The sequence below is a fragment of the Mugil cephalus genome, chromosome 9, assembly GCF_022458985.1.
Source record: "Mugil cephalus isolate CIBA_MC_2020 chromosome 9, CIBA_Mcephalus_1.1, whole genome shotgun sequence".
In the NCBI taxonomy this organism is placed as follows: Eukaryota; Metazoa; Chordata; class Actinopteri; order Mugiliformes; family Mugilidae; genus Mugil; species Mugil cephalus.
The window spans coordinates 4392716-4409807 of record NC_061778.1 but is presented as its reverse complement, the minus strand read 5'-3'; the positions used below and the strand labels follow the sequence as shown (position 1 = coordinate 4409807).

At 43.1% G+C, this 17092-nt stretch overlaps 1 protein-coding gene across 2 annotated transcripts in view; it reads right to left on the bottom strand.

The window, feature by feature from the left end:
- The window catches only part of bcl9l (bcl9 like), a 25322-nt gene extending 8230 nt beyond the window's left edge, over positions 1 to 17092 (bottom strand). Inside the window, exons 1-3 of one of the 2 annotated variants that reach the window (XM_047594046.1) lie at positions 16620 to 17092; positions 3234 to 3301; positions 89 to 165 (exon numbers count right to left, since the gene is read on the bottom strand). The gene's annotated coding sequence lies outside the window, so the exon portion shown is untranslated. The remainder of the gene's footprint in view (positions 1 to 88; positions 166 to 3233; positions 3302 to 16619) is intronic. The other variant, XM_047594045.1, reaches the window with a different exon arrangement.

Below are 17092 nucleotides of genomic sequence, written 5' to 3'. Positions count from 1 at the left end.
ATTTCTCGATTGGGTCCAGCTCGGGATAACGCAACTCACACCGCCGCTGCACAAGCAACAAAACAAACCTTTCAGTGGGTTCACTCACCTCATCTCACCTAGACGCTCAGTTGACACACTTCCATGCTCTCTCTCTCCAGGATGCTTCACTGACCACACAAAGACCTGGGGAACAATAAGAGTAATATCATCAGCAGAGGCACACAGTGACCTTTACAGTCAGCACTATCTGATGGTGAATACGTCAGCCTGTGGGTCAACATTGAGGTTGGAAAAGAGAGAAGAAGAAGAAGAAGAGGCTAAAAGATTGAAAAGAGAGCAGCAAGGCCTAAGGAGACACTGTGATGTAACTGTCCCTTTAAGGGAAACAGAGCAAAACTGAGCCTGAGCCGGGGGTGGGACCTGAAACTCAGAAGTAGCTCAGCTAAAGGTCCCTCCCCTCACTAAACACTTTGCAAAACCACAAAAACTCCACCACACGCTCTACAACGCAGTCTGTCGCAAGCTCGTCTGTCACTCCCTCGCTCAGAGAGCCTCATTCTCATACTTCAAGTACAGAGCAGCCAAAAACTCAATAATAATAATACTAATAATGACAGACTGCAGTTCATCAGCATTATCCACATTCGCTTTGATTCTATTTTAGTGTGACCCGAAGGCCCGGATGTCAAGGCCTCGTCCTCAGCTCTCTAACTACCTGCTTCTGAAATAAGAGCATTAAACTGAGCAGGCTTTCAAACAAAGGAGACATTACTCTGGGTACAGATCCATACCTGTTAATTCATGTCCTCCTCATGCACCACCACTTGCCTGCACCCGCAACCTCAAGCTTCTGATTTTAACCTCTGCATCAAAGAACGCGTATGCGGTCTGAAAAGCTAGCCGTGCACAAGCTTCGCTGGAGCTGCCTATGCCCAAAACATTAAATAGTTCCTCAGTATTTTCAAGTCTCAACAAGATCCCTCCACACCTGTTGATGTTGAACAATAGAATACCCAAACAGACACAAGCATCGCAGCCCAGTTCACAAACAACATCTAGGTCAGATATGCGGCTGACACAATGCAGATGACCTGTAAACATTTCGACTGGTTTCCATTTTTGGCCGATGACACAGACACGCGCGGTCCCACCTCCGCACCAGTCGCTCTGGTCAGCTGTGCCGCTAACAGGACCATGTGTGCCACTCGCTCACCTTGACAGGTAATGGTAAACACAATGCCGCAATTAGTCATTAACCAACGCCGGCTTCGAAAGTCAGCACAGAAAGGGGCCTTGTTCACCGGCGGAGGACTTCATCACTCATTAACTCAAACGGGGACAGTCAGACGTCGTTCTTGTTGACAAAGTGTGACTCACTTGCTCGGTGCAACACAAAGAGGAGGCGCGCTAATCATATGGTGAGACGCTGACCTTCGCGTGGACACTTAGGAACAGATAGGAGATATCTAAATTGAAAGCCAGTCTCGGTGATATAAAGCTTTTCCCGACACGGCTGACACATGAAGAAGTGAATCGGGGTTAATAAAAAAGAAAGAAAAAGTAGTCGTTCAGTTTGAGTGTTTGTAAAAGCTCTTAGCAGCGAGCGACGATTTTGTCAACATGGAGTTTGGCCTTTATCTCCGCCCTCCACATTACAGTAACTTATAATGTAATAAACGTAATTTCTTCTGGAATAATAGCAACGCACACACGTTGCCGGCATGACTGACAAGTTTTTAGTTGGCACATTAATGTTTAACCGGAGTGTTGTGTTGCCACAGGTCTCAAACAAAGCAGGTTTCCCTGTTCGAGTCGAGAAATTCTGTTTGTATAGCGCTTCGAGCAGACGTCACGTTCAAGAGGCTCAAGACCAAACTTGTGCTGCGGCGCGCTTCGGTGCGTTACAGACACGGCGAAAAAACAAACAACCGTGTGTTCCGTAAAATGAAGCTCCCTCTAAAGATTAACAAAATAGTCATTAGAGGGAAGGGCCTCGCACGATCCTGACTTATTACCTGACGATTAACTGTCATGTAAAAAAAAGTTTGATTTGTTATTTGTGTCGTTTGTCTGTATGTTTTTTTGTATTTGTTTGGCTTCATACCAGCGACATATTGGAAGTTAAGAGCCTAATATAAACAGTTAGCGCCACTAATTCTGCCTTCAGGTGTCATTACACCACAAAAGAAGAAGGGATGACGGCATTAGAAGGGCAATACGCAAAATGTTTCGTGGTCAGCCTCGTACAACCGGGCGATGATGTAACGCGATTGTGACGGGCCTGTTTGAGGTTACAAAGTGAAGGGAATTAAGTCACTTAAAAACCTCCAGGTTAGACATCTGGAGCCAATTAGAGCCAAAGTCACACTTCTGTTAGTTCCTTTTCATGATTAAAGGTGCTAAACTGTAGAATGACGAGAAGTAAAAGTCTGACTTTGCATGTTTAATGATCCGATCGGGGAATTAAGTAATATCAGTGATTTAAAAGTCATTTAAAAAGCTTCAGGTTATACATTTGGAGCCAATTAGTAGCAAAGTCACACTTCTGTTGGACAAATGACACGCACGATTAAAGGTGCTAAACTGTAGAATAACAAGACTTTACACATCTAACGACCTGATCAGATTTATGTTTATATATATATATATAAAAAGAAACACGTTGCTAAACTTTATTGACGCCATCTGCATCCATCACAACAAGACATTCACCAGCCAAGTCTGAGAAATGATTAGAACTTAATTATGGTGGCATTTGAATGATGCATTAAATCAAATCAACCTGGATGCCGTGCAATTAATTTACAATAAAATCCGAGGCTGTAAAATCGAAGTTAATACCCCTCGAGGGAGGCGTTCTCCCTCTTCCCTCCCGTCTCGCCACCGGCCTCGGACCGGGCTCATTTTCTCCTCGGCTTTTTCCGCTCACGTTTTAGATGGTTGCATCTCTGCATCTGTAGCTTTTTTAATTCAACAACGTCTCGCTGGTATTCATTTGCATTCACAGGTCTAAAAATGCCACTTCTATTTAAACTCTTCAGACGACAGATGAGATACGGCCCCGAAATAAAATGACCAACGTGGTGGAATAAGCTACAGCTTCCTGCAAGAGATAATTAAATGTCTAATGAGTCTAATGAAGCTGCTTGAAGTCTGGGCAAAAGATGCAGACACTGTTTGGAAACGTACAAATGCTGGTTGAACTACTTATGTGAAGGGCGCTGCTTCTTATGACTAATCATCACACATACCTGGTGTGTACAGAGACTGACTAATCAAGGCTCTGGCGTCACCCACACTGAGAAACCCATAGGAGCAGCTGAGAAAACACAAAAAGAGAAACCATGTTATTGTGAAAGCTGTTGAAAAGTACAGGGACATTTAGCTTTAAACGGGCACATGCGCAGCAGTCTACAATTTAAAATGGTCATCGGCAGGATCAAGTTACATAGGTTTTTTAATGCTGCTCACCCTCCTAAAAGTCCAGTTAGCTTCTAAAAACAATGGTTGATCCAGGACTTGAGGAGCAGTAGTACCTGATTAACCTGGTGGAATCAACGACTCGATTCTCACAAGAATATAAATCTGGTAACACACCGTTTGACTTTTATTATAGGGCGTGTTTCAACCGATACAGGGAAAAGAAAATTGCTCTACAAGCGACGGGAGAGTCCAGCAACCAATCCGAGCCGCACTGCTGTAAACAAATTCGACTCCACAGCGCTCAGATGACTGATACACTTCTGTCCATCACCACATAAATCCCGCCCCAATGATTTGACTGAAAATTAGTAGGGAAAGCCTGTTCAGCATCACTGAGAGGACTCTGGGGCCTACCGCCCGGTCCACTGCAAGGGCAAACCAACACAACGCAGAGATGCAGTGCACAGAGGCGTCTGGATAACTCGCGAAAGCCAGATCTCATCAAATTTGCCGCATGAACTAAGGAAAACAGAGCAGCTCTGGGTTTTTTTTTTTTTGGTTGAAGCGTCATGGAGTCCAACGTTTACCTGGGATAAAATCTGCAAGGAACTCGTATTTTTAGTCTGAGCTAAAACAATGCACGCATGTAAAAAATCAAGAGTGGAGTGAGTGAAATAAGACACACGCACAACAACGTGTAAGTTCAGCTCCGACGAGAAAATGAGTCTTAACTTTAAAAGGAAAAAGGGGCAAAAAAAAAAAAGGACTTAAGGGGACACACGCGATCAAGACTGTGTAACAGTTTGATATCTACCTCTGTTAAAGCCTGATTATGCAGGTAACTCGGAAATCCCTCCTTTAGCCGAGGCTTCTGCTCAGTCATGAGGGAATGTCGCCCAACGAGTCCGTCTTAGCAGGAATTTAAATAAAACGTACAGTGAATGGACTGATGATGGCTGGCTGACTGCAGCAGTGCGTCTCATCTGAATGGCCTCTCCTTGTGTAACCCAACGTAGTAATGCTCCGAACAATACAAACTTAGCTCCAACTAATGACCGGCAATCCTCCAGTAAACCGTACTCTCATGAACCCTTTATAATGTTTGACTTTTTGTTGAATCTGTCTTGAGGAGATGTTGATTCAACATTACAGGCGGCGCTGTTGGATTATACCGCATCATAATGGGGTGTTTCTAATACTAAGTCTACCTCCAGTGATGTAAATAAGGAAGATGAAATATTATAAACATCTCTTAAGTATGATCCCCGCAGCAGGAAACAGATGAGGACTGGGCGCTGAGGGAAACTGTTAAAATTTGCAACTCTCGCTAACTCTCAACTTTAATGTTGCTGATATTTCTTGTTGAGGTCATGTTTGCATACTCCACGGTAGCTTGTGTTGTGCAGCATTTGTTCATATGATGAGATGGGGAGAAGTGAACACAGTCATCAGCAAGTCAAATTAAGATTTGTTTTAAAAATTGCCTCCAGCTGAGACCGGAAAGATCACCACTGTTTGTAATGATCAGTACATCCTATAACTTAGAGGCTGGTTGAGACTTTCATTGCCTCTGAGACGTTTATTGTCGAGCTCCAAGTGAATCAAGGTGTGGGAAATTAAATAAAAGACATGCATGCCACAGAAAAGTAATGATAATTTACCACTGTTAGGGTTCACTGTGTGCACAGTAGTTATCAAGATACCAAAATATATCCGCTTGAGATGATCAAGTGCTATTATTTGTCGTAGCTCTGCACACTGTGAATCTATTTTAATGCTTTTTTAAATATGGATGCATCCACCACCAGTCACAGATGGTCTCCAGCTCTCTCATTTGCCTTATTTACAAATTCTAATCAACTTGCTTGTCTTAAAGCGTGGCTCTTTAACAGGGGTTCTGCAGAGGTACTGCAGGTGGGTCGCAAAATCTTTGGTTGATTAGCCCTTTTTCCATATTAGATTTGAATTTCTTTAAAGACACAGTAACATGAGTTAGTAAAAGGAAACATGAAGGCAGAAGACGTTATTTCTCAGACAGATACAGGAGCTGTCTCAACAGCCACTCTTTCACACAGAGAGACACGTTAGACCTGTCAATCCAAGCCTCCCGTAAACAGCAGGCCCCGCCCCTATCGCTGCTGTCGAGCCAATCACGAGGTCGCGCATTACACGCTGACTCCGTCAGGTTCTCCGCAATTGGCCGAGCGCCTGTTCAGTCCCCAGGTGATATCCCAGAAGCATGCTGCAGCATTAGCAGAAGAGAGTGCAGCTTGCTCCCATCAGCCAAGTACTGAGGCCAAAACAGCTTCACTGCCTCTGCTTCATTTAGCTGCGTTTAAAGTTAAAACTTCAATCTGTCAATTATTTATACACACGCCAGTTAGGTATGTTTACGCCAGTTGCACGGCCACCTTACTGCCGCACATGTTTGAAATTAAAATATGAACATTTAAACTTGCGAGCCTATCCCAGCAGTCATCGGGCGAGAGACGGGGGACACCGTGGACAGGTCGCCAGTCCATCGCAGGACTAACGACCATTCGCACTCACAATCACACCAAGGGTCAAATTAGAATCAATTAACCTTAACGAGCATGTCTTTGAGTACCCGGAGAAAACCTACACAGACACAGGGAGAACATGCAAACTCCACACAGAAAGGCCCACATTAATAATGTAAAATGATAATAATAATAATGTATATTTATCAACAGCACTAGGTTTAATATCAAGGTACAGTAGGTAGGGGGTCCCTACTTAGTCTCTCCGTCAGTTCGGCTTAAAAAAGACCCCCGTCTTAAAGGTTTATCCGCCTAGAGGACAAATCAACTCGTTGTCCATTGCTAGCATAAGAGTTACAAGAGCTTTTATAAAGGCAATGAGATGGACAGGCGCACCCACTCTACCAAGTATCGGTGGTATTGGGGAAACTCAACCCCGATAGTTCACCAGGTTGAGTCTCTGATGTGCAGACAGCAACAGCTGTGATTGGTCCTTAACTCAAATCAACTCAAACGTAACTTCTATTTTCTCTGTCGCAGTGATTTAAATGAAGGTTTCCTCTGACCAACACTGATTAAATCCATCACTTATTTCCTGTTGTAACTGCGAGGAGTTAAGCAGTATAATTACTACACCTGTACTCACAGGATCATAACCAATGCTAACAGCACAGGTAGGTTGGCTGGCACCATTTAGGGTGAAAGTCAACCTCCCTGTAATAAGTCATTTTTGTATCTGTTATATTGTTACTTAAAATTATCACTGTACCCTAATGAATGTAATGAACGGGTGGATGGTCTGTTACTGGTTCAGGTCTTAATGTACATTATTTTCTCTCACTGATTTCTGGGGAGATTTGGATCAACCTTCAATCCAACTTGAGGTCTTACCCAATCAAGGAATGGGGGTAAGGAATAAAATGTTTTTCATTTTCCACCCCTCATTTGACATTTGCTGGAGACACAAATTCAATTTTAAAATTGGATTTTGTCCAGATGTGTCCAGTTACTGTTCCAAACAAATTAAGGAAATAATTCAATGAGTTTTTCAAATCCACAACACATGATCTATGCGTATAAGGCCAATTCGTTTACGGCAATGAGGATAAGTACACAAAAACCACGCCAACACACACACACACAAACAAACATGTGGCCGTGCATTCCTCCGACATCAATGGAAACAAACGTCACTGCTCTCGGTTAAGACTAAATGTTGCATGAATGGGTTAAATCAATTTGCTAAAAGCTATTTGCCTCTTAGTGTAAAAAAAAAAAAAAAAAAAAAGTGGCTTTATATTTATATTTATTCACCGGACATCCAGAATTGTTGTCTGTTGTATTCTTGGAAAATATCATGGCATGGTAATTTGATTTTCAGGTTTCAGTGTGAAACTCAGGAGAACGGTACCGCGGCCACAAGACAGATGTTGCAACTGTGTGTGTGTGTGTGTGTGTGTGTGTGTTTATGCGTACGGTAAGAGGTTGAGCTCCTATTTAGTCCCAGTGGGTCACACAGAGCTGGTATTAATAGATCCAGAGAGCCCTGGGAAGTCAGGGCCAACAGAGAGAACAAAATATGAAGCCAAGTCTAAAACACAGATGCCACAGTGCTGCTCTGCGGATCAACACAAGTAAACACCCAGACCAAAGTGTTTAACAATACTGATGAATGAATAATGTGTGTGACGCAGGAGCACATACAGTTACACACAGATATCAGCTGGTTAACAAACTGCATTTGCACTTGGCGCCAGACGAAATGTGGCCTAAAAGAAGGAAAATTAGTTTAATGTGCTTGGCGACTCAGCGCTCTGACTTAAGACAAGGCCAAGGCTAACACAACATGTATGACTGTTAACAAAATAAATCCTCTGTGAACGACTAATTAGAGCTAAAACCTTTTTCCTTGCACGATATAGCAAGTTATTATGGGTGGATATTTAGAGACCAGAATAGGTTTCAGGGGGTTGGAGCTGGGGGGTTGTGGTTATATGAATGGATTACACCGTAGGCTGTCAAAAATCTATGAGAGATAAGGGAATCAGCTGAGATACCACCGTCCTATGACACCGGAATGAGGCCGATACCACAGCTAGGCATGCTATAGGTACATTACAGTGATTTCTTCATTAGCAACAGATAAGATAATCAACCCTATACGACTGCTGCAATAATGTGTTTTAGTCTGCACACAATCAAAACATTTTCAGATAATATGGTACCATTCTCCTTGAAATGTTTATCTTATTTTCTCTGCAAATTACTTCTTCCTTCCTAAGGCGCAAAAAAAACAAGAGCATCTGAGGACGCAACTCCCTGTTTGCATTCTCAAGGAGAATCCAATCACGACCGAAAGAAAGCATTATAAGCAGCAGAGAATATTTCTATAAATATTTATGAATGTTGCCACGCTGTATGTACACCGCCCAGGCGTAACATTATGACCACCCTCCTAATATCGTGTAGGTCTCCCTTTGTTGCCTCCAAAACAGTTGTGACTCATCAGAGAATGGACGTGGGCCCTCTGAGGGGGTCCGGGGAACAGGATGTTGTCAGTGGGGGGGCCTTCGGGTCCTACGTGATCAGTTTGGGATCTGGTGAATTTGGTGGGCAGGTTGTTTTTCTTAGTTGTTCCTAAACTGTTTTTTTTTGTGTGTGTTCCTGTGTCAGGGTGCATCCTGCTGGGGAGTGTCGTCGCTATGAGGTGGGGGTGCCTGGTCTGGTCTGGTCTAGACGGGTGGTACATGTCTAAGTAACATCCACACGAATGTCGGGTCCAAACGTTTCCCAGCAGAACACTGAACAGCATGGTCAATGTTATTTACTTCTCCTGTCAGTGGTTTTAATGTTGTGGCTGATCGGTTTACATTCCTGCGTAATATTTTTACAAGATAAAAAGTCGCAGCTTGGATTTACCGCAACTTGTCTAAATGAAGACTCTTTACCAGCTGCTTTCTGTTAAAACACATGTAACAAATGTGGGCTATGTGACTGTTGTAACAACTTCTTTCAAGTCCACACACAATGGTTTCAAACAAGCCTGAAATTGTCACCCTTATCACCACTGACCACTTTCCCCTAAGTTAGACATGTTGTGTATTCCACCGACGATCTGCTGAGGATTTTGTGTGCGAGCTCTTTTTGATCAAACATAACGTATCTTGAACTTTGCACGCTCTTATTTTGGAATGTACCCAATAATCACATTGAAACTGCAGGAATTACTGTATGACATATAATGTAATGAAATCAGCAATGGATGATGTAATTTCTCCAAACTCACAAAACATAAAAATGTGTTTTTAGTTGCTGTTTTTTTTTCTTTTTCTTTTATTGCTTGGTACCTTACTTTCAAAAACACCAGAACTGCAATTTAAGAGCAGCATACCAAAAACTGAACCTGCAGTCACGGATCACATAGAGCTAACAACCCATTCAGACAACTGCCAGCTCAAGGGCACAGCTGAAACCGAGGAAAGGAGTCTCAGTTTCTCTGCACCACACAGAAAACAAAGCTGAACCCGCTTCTGGAAAAAAAAACTAAAGAAACACAGGAAGAACTGCCTGAACAGCTAAATCACAGCTTTTATTGACTGAATTAAGATCACCGGACTATGTTTTTAGAATTGAAAGTTGGATATTAAGCCACATTTCAGGCTCTGTCAGCTACCATTAGACTGTAGGAGCCCGAAATTGATTTGCAAGCCATGCAACTTTGGAAAAATCCACAAGAATGATGACAAGCGAGCTCCTCTAGGTTTAAAGATGTTGAATCAGCCGTTAAAGCCCCTGCCAACTTTCACTCGAGGAAAACCAAGTGAGACCAATAATGTGAGACCGGTTCCAATTGACAGCCATCAGTACATTTTGAGTGATTATTGGTGTCAGCAGACAGTATATTACTAGCCTTTAGACTTTCTCTGGGGAATAATTCTAGATGCTTCTGTTGGAATCCTACAAAACCATCCTCAAGAGTCTCTTCGCCACTAAAAGGTCACAAAGTTGGGAATACTTAGCTGTCTATTCCTTGATAATACAGCGACTTATTAGATGAGAAACTATTACTTATGTTGGAGAGATTATTTGTTGCTGAGATGCAGACAATGTGAATTCTTCCTGTACAGAGGCGGTAGTTTGAAAAAGATATAACTTTTTACTATTTACCGAACTGTCCCAACATTAAAAAACATCGACCATCTGTTACGATGCAATGTTCTGCTTGGGGATCTGGATTTTGCTTTGGTACGTACCACCCACCCAAACATTGGTAGCCTCAGCAAATGCCCATTATGGTACAGAACACAACAACACAAGTCGCCCTACAAATATTCCAGATCCCAATCAGATTCAACAACAGCAAAAAGATTGCGGCCAAATGCCCCAGCGCAAGACCCCACAGGTCGCTCCAAGAAGACCAGTACCCATACCCCAACAAGTCCGAGCTGTTTTGGTGGTAAAAGGAAACCTACACGACATAATCAAGTTGGTGGTTGATCCCTGTATTTGTTTGCTGTGAGAAGCTGTAGGAAAGAAAAGGACACAGCTGGAACTTATTCAACAGTCTTGTAGGCGAAAAAAGTAAACTGCATATTTGGCATTTTTGGTCAGAGCACTCGAGTGAGTCTGATAAAAAGGAAAGCCCTGTTCATGGATTATGAACCAAATTTAACCGTATATCCATAGCTTGCTTTTTATAGGCTTCGTTTGGACTATTTTTTTTTTTCCTCCCCTCTTTCTTTCAGTCACATACTTTTTAACTCCCAAACTTGCAAGTTTGTTTTTCAGCAGCCAGCTGATTTAGAAATGCATTAGTCTGCTTGCATAGGAAGAGTTTCCAACTAAGTGTGAATCCATTTTTAACAAACATTCGAGTGAATTTGGTTCATCCAGAGAAATGTCCATATTTGAATCTTTAATGTAAAAAAAACAGAAAAAGAAAGAAAGTTCATACAAAGACTGTTGCTAAGTAAGTGATGAGCCTAGCTGCCTTCAGTCTGCTCACAGCACTTGATGGGGTTAGACTGCAGTGCATTGTGGGGCATTGCACAGGTGACCAAAAAAATCCACACACCAGGGGGGGGGGGGGGTTGTGGTAGGTTGCTATGGCAGCAAAACATGTCACAGGGCTGAGTAAATATAGGCTAAACAGTAGGGGATGTGCAGAAAGGGAAGCCTGCAGCAGTACAGAGGCCACAGAAGAAAATATACTTGTGGAGATCTCAAAGTATCTCTGGGTTTTTTTTTTTTTTTTTTAATCATTTTATTTTCTGACTCGCAAAGATACATACACACAATTATGTACCAGAGTTTGAAAACTGTTAATCAATAAGTGGGTTATTTGAGCTAAAGAAAATCAATTAGTAATCAATCAATTAGTAAACTCAAAGATTGAGGGATTTTGACTGAAAGTCTCTCAACTCTCTGTTTCTGTCTTGAGGAGAATTCAAGTTAGTAGTTCTCCACCTTCTGATTTTATTGTACTGGGATAAAAGCCAATAAGCCTCACTTTGTGGAAGCCTGGTGAACTTTTCTATATACCATCATTTTAAATGATTGAGATCAAACTCTGTTCCACTTTTTAAAAGGTGGATTACTGTACGACATTTTTTGGATCTACCTTAAGGGTCTGCTTCCAACTGTGATAAATCTGGGGTGTGTTCATTTAATGCCTTGCCTCTCTCTTTTTACGAGTCGGATCATTGATTAACCTACACCCACACACAGCATTGGTATCCTTTGATGAGGCGGACGGGATGATCTGAGATGTACCTTTCAAAGCATTTCAAACCATACTAGAAATTCTGAATTTAGCAGAAGAGGCAGGAGATTTCAGCAAAAAAAAAAAAGATTAACTGGTTCATTGGAGCCATGACAGTCTCTGATTTATATGCACCACAGTGGATATTGCACGTGCTGCATAGAGACTCTGGGATCTCTTTTTCGACGTGCAAAACCAGAGTGTTCTCTTGGTTATTGTGCAAAAAAAAAAAAAAAAAAAACTGCGATAAAGACCTCATCAACAGGTTAGAAACTGAACCTGAATGTAAGCGTTAAGAAGCCTGCAGGCACCTACTTCATGGTTTTGCCTCGACTCGGAGATAGGGAAGTACTGGGCTCGTTTTGTACAGAGGGTCAAGGGTTGTATCCTTTCCAACACATTCTGGGAAGAAAGCCAACTGGAGCAAGGAAAAAGAGCTGCAGCCTCGGTTAAGGCGTTAAGGCACAGAAGCAGCAGGAAAACAGACGACTGATGGACGGAAGCCATTCTGTGTCAAGCTGAACGAACATCACCCGGTCTACTCAGGAAAGGACGACCAGTCTGCGCAACCCAACAACATTTTTCTGTAGGTCAAAGATCATAATCATTAAGAAGGGTTTAAGAAAGCACTCTAGAGATGGTTTATCATACTGTATGTTTTGACATCGAGCTGTTTTCAGATTGGGCGAACGAGACCTAAAGGTTAACTGTTGCTTCTCTTGGGACAATTAGGGGATGTACATAGCATCTTTTTCCCAAACTATCTAATAATGACCAAAACATTATAACCAGAAGTCAACCCAACGCTGAAACTGTGCTACAGGAGAACGACAATAAAAGAAACATCAAAAATAGCGTAACTGGGACATTCATTTAAACGCAGCAATTGGTGCCAGAAATGGAGGCAGAAAGGTGAGTATCCCGGGCTGAAGAAGTGATGCAACATGAGAGAAACCCAGGATGAAAGAGAGATGAAAGAGAGAGGAAAAGACTCACCTGGATTAAACAAGAACAGATGTAATTACTGGAATCAAGGTGGGAAATTACCTCCAGATCATCCAAGCGTTTGCTCATGTTTGGTTAATTTATAGCAATTGTTAGATGTGATTTCAGGACTCATGTCAAAAAGTGGAACCAGCTCACTGGTCGTCGAGCCAGTCATCACACCCACAGCTAGTTTTGTTTTTGGAAAGTTCACTTTGATGTATTTTCCTCTCTGAGTCACGTAGATAAAACCCAAAAAAAAAGGTTTCACACTTGTAAACAAAGGCCTAACAAACCATAACTTACTGGATAATACTACAACTTCAGTGTTTGGCGGATTGAAAAATATCAAACTTCTTCTCTTTGTGAATGGCATTATGAAATACTAGACTCAATCAATATAATTATATTAATAAAACATCTTTAGCGGAGGATATCAAACTGTCTGGACGGGTCGAGGAACCCCAAACTTTGTCACTACATCGTTTCACAGCGTTGCGCGTTGAACCCATTCCTTTACGCACTACACACCAGTCCCCGCGCCCTCATATCATCTACCTCCACCTCCACCTCAAAATATTCCGACAAACACTGTCAGTCTTGCCCCGATCTCTGACTGTTATCAGCGTTCAGGACGATAACACCACTGTTGCACACTTCACCCAATGGTGCAACCAACACCACCTCCATCTCAGTGACATGAAGAAAAAAAAAAAAAAAAAAATGTTTAGAGATTTTCCATCTTCCCCCACAACCCGTCTTCCGGCAGTGGAAACAGGGGATAGTTTCCAACACCTCAGAGTCACACTGAATAAGCAAATTTTTTTTTTTTTTTTTTTAGTAAAGACTGGAAGCCATCTGTAAAACCAATATGACTCACGCCAGCGTTACTCAACACAAAATGGACCAAACTCAAACGCGCCGCAATGACAACAGAACATCACCACTTAATTGTCCATCAAAACGCAGATACAAAACGAACCGAAGGGTTAGCGGTTCGATCCCCCGAGTGTGCCATATGTCAAAGTGTCCTTGAGCAAGACACTGAACCCCCAGTTGCTCCCAGTGCAACTGGCGCTGGTGTGTGAATGTGTGTGTGCTTGTGTGAGTGAATGGGTGGATGTGTATCTGACTGTAAAAGCGCTTTGAGTATCTTTGAGTAGGTAGAAAAGCGCTATATAAGAGCAAGACCATTTACCATTTACCATTACCATGTTATGCTGCCTCTTAAATTCATATGCTATGTCGTGTCTATGTTATTGCGGTGCTGTACCACATGTTGTGCGTAATGTGCAGTTAAAATGACTAAAACTAGACGCTTTCTTGTGATCCCTCCTCAAAACATAAGCATCCACTGAAATTCCCTTGGTTACACGAGACTTTGCGAGCAGACGCGATGCAACAAGAACACCGATGTAAACATGCGACATAAACATCGGCGCTCTCGCACCCATGAAACGGTGTACAATATCTAATGGTCGAAACCTGTAGTTGGTTCACGTTACAGCCTCACTTCGAACAAGCAGCACCCCAGTTTGTTTGGAAACGAGCCAAGGCCGGCATGCTCACTGTGTCACAGATCTCACTGTGGTTATGTGGTGCAGAGTTCAAATGGAATTGTTCTCACCTGACTAAACAAACTGAAGTTGAAGAGCCTGAATTCAATGCTCACACTAAGTGTACTGAAGTCATTTGAAAGTTCTGAGGACCAGTAGACAATGTACTTTCCACAGGCAGGACTGTATGCAAAGTATGCAAACTATAAGCCCACAGAGACACAACAGCACTGGCGCACCAATACGACCCAGGATCATAAAAATGCTTTCACCAGGCCCAACGAGCGCGGTACTGAAGCGTCTTTGTGTATTCTGTCGTGTGGAAACGTTCTCAGTATCACATTATTCTTTCATAGCTCACCTTAGCGGTGCTCCCTGTAACTCACCCCCAAAGTTCTCAGATCACCAAACCAGATAAGAAACACTTTGTCAGCAGCTCTCCAAATCTGTGTCTGCTTCCACCCGAGCACTGTGCGTGGACAAGAAGCAGCTGACACGCTGTCATTCATTCAGACGCATGGAACGTTTCATTCACACCTAGAATATGTCAATCAATACGTGCATGTTCATATTTTGCGGTTCTGTATAATTATACATTAGACGTCTTACGGATATAGAAAGGTTGCTTCATCATAGCTACTCATGCGTTTGCAGTAACTTCAGGGTGTGAAAAATGGAGCCGAGGGAGAAGTGCCAAAAATTGCAGTCCCTCGAGGTTTGCGTTAAAAGCCAGTGAGTCCTCACAGATGTCAAAATCTTTCACTTTACAGCAGAAATAATGACGTTTGCAGCCTTTATAATGCACCACTAATAGTGATTCAGTTTTGCATGAGACCCACGTGCTACCATAAGGTTGGTAGCTGTCGGCCTAGGCGTCCGCTAAATTCACACTCTTGAGTCTCGGTGCATTTTTGGATTAGCTGCAAGTTACGAAGTCAGACGTCAACAAGATGGCAGCGGCCCGAGCCAAAACACTGAGCTTCAAAACTGTGGGTGACACCACAGAGTTCCTCGAACTTTATATGCAGTCGTGCTTCCCAACTTCTTGCAAAAAAATACCCATGCAATCTGTCAAGCCTTGACATATTATATAAGATTAACTGTCTTGCACAACATTGCCACCATTGCCCTGAGGACAGAACACAGTCAAAAAAGAAAAAAGAAAATCAAATCAGGCTTTAAAAAGAAACAAAAAAAAAGGCCTGCAGGTAAACTGCCCTTTTTAAAAGTCCAAAAAAGAAAAAAGAGGCTGAAAGCTAAAGGAGATATTCCACTTCCAGTGGAAAGAAACACACAGTGTACTGTAGCCCTGAAAGACAATTCGGATCAAGTTGCAAACTCTGTTAGGTGCTATATATAGCTCACCAGGATATTGTAGATACACACACACACGTACACACACACACACACTGCGTGAGGCGTCCGTGCACACACACGGAAAGGCTGTGTACCAGGAGAGAAAAGCTGTAGTATCTCTCTCTGCCAATCTGTATTATTCAACAGGCTGAACTGCTATGGATCGACCAAGTTGACTTGACCACATGCAGAGAGAGGGAAGAAACAGGAAGAAAATGAAGTTACACCGCTTTGCACACGCTGCACGACAGCATTTAGCTATGAAATTACAATAACTCCAGCTCCCGACAGTGGTACGGGTTATTAGTGGCGACAGCATATTTATATCATAATGCCACACACAGCTAGTCTTAACGGGTGCGAATGAATCTCAGGCAAATTACACATTTGAAAAGAAAATGCACATATAAATATATTTATGTGTCTGCGTTAAAATAAATAAATGTAAGAGGCAGAGAGTATTAGTGGAAGTGATATGATATTCACAGCCTGTAGGAGTGAGTTGAGGTGACAGGTATCATTACGCAGAACACGGTTTAGCACGAAAACCATTCAAATGCTAGCTGACAGGCTAATACTGGCAATTAACACATCTGGATTCAAAACGCGAACGAAAGGAGCGAGCGGACTCCGGAGCACACGGTCGAGCAAAGCACCTCGCTCCTCGTTAGGAGAATTTAAGGACGCATGCCCCTGGTGTGAACCCTCACGAGTGGGGGGACCAGCCACCCACCCACCCATCCATCCAGCCAGCCAGCCAGCTCCACGGGCTAACTTAGCATGCTAATTCATGTCTTCGCTAGCCTACTTGCTTGTAAGCTGACGTCTGCGAGAGCCAGCAGCTAGCTAATGGGGGCTGAACTTTTGTTATTGGGCTCTCAAGCGAACCCGAAGACTTCCTAAGAAAAGAAGGAAGAAAGAAAAAGAAAAAAAACAAAGAGGGGAAAGTTACGCGGCTACCGCACGTTATAGGAAGACGGCAAGGGAAATGTGCGAATGGCTAGCAGGCTTCTGCGGTGACAGTGTTTTGAAAATGCTCCCGTCTGTGTACTCTACCCCATTTGGCCGCTCGTCTGAGATCAGAAGAGGCCGATGTCAGGAGGACTGACGGCCGGTCGACATTCCCCGGAGTGGCCGCCTCCGACGCCTCCAACCGCCGCCACCGCTTGCTCCCCTTCGCCGTGTCACTGCGCAAGAAGATGGTCCCGATGGTGTCGTCTGATCGGGAAGCACAGCCGGCGCAGTTTGACGCCCGAGGTTCAGTCAGATTGGTGATAAAAAAAATTCACGGCTGAAGTTTTTCAGCCCGAAATCAGAGGACGCGTCACCTTGCAGCGGTTCATGACTCCCACTGTTCAAGAAGACGCAGAAGGGCAGGACGCAGCGTTTTCTCTCCAAGCCGCCGACGATAATCAGTGCGGCCACACGGGCATCCGTATGTCACTGTGCTGAGATGTCAGACTGGACTTCTGTGCAGACTGAGGGCTCGGATGTTTTTTTTGTTTTTTTCACACACTCTTATGTATCAG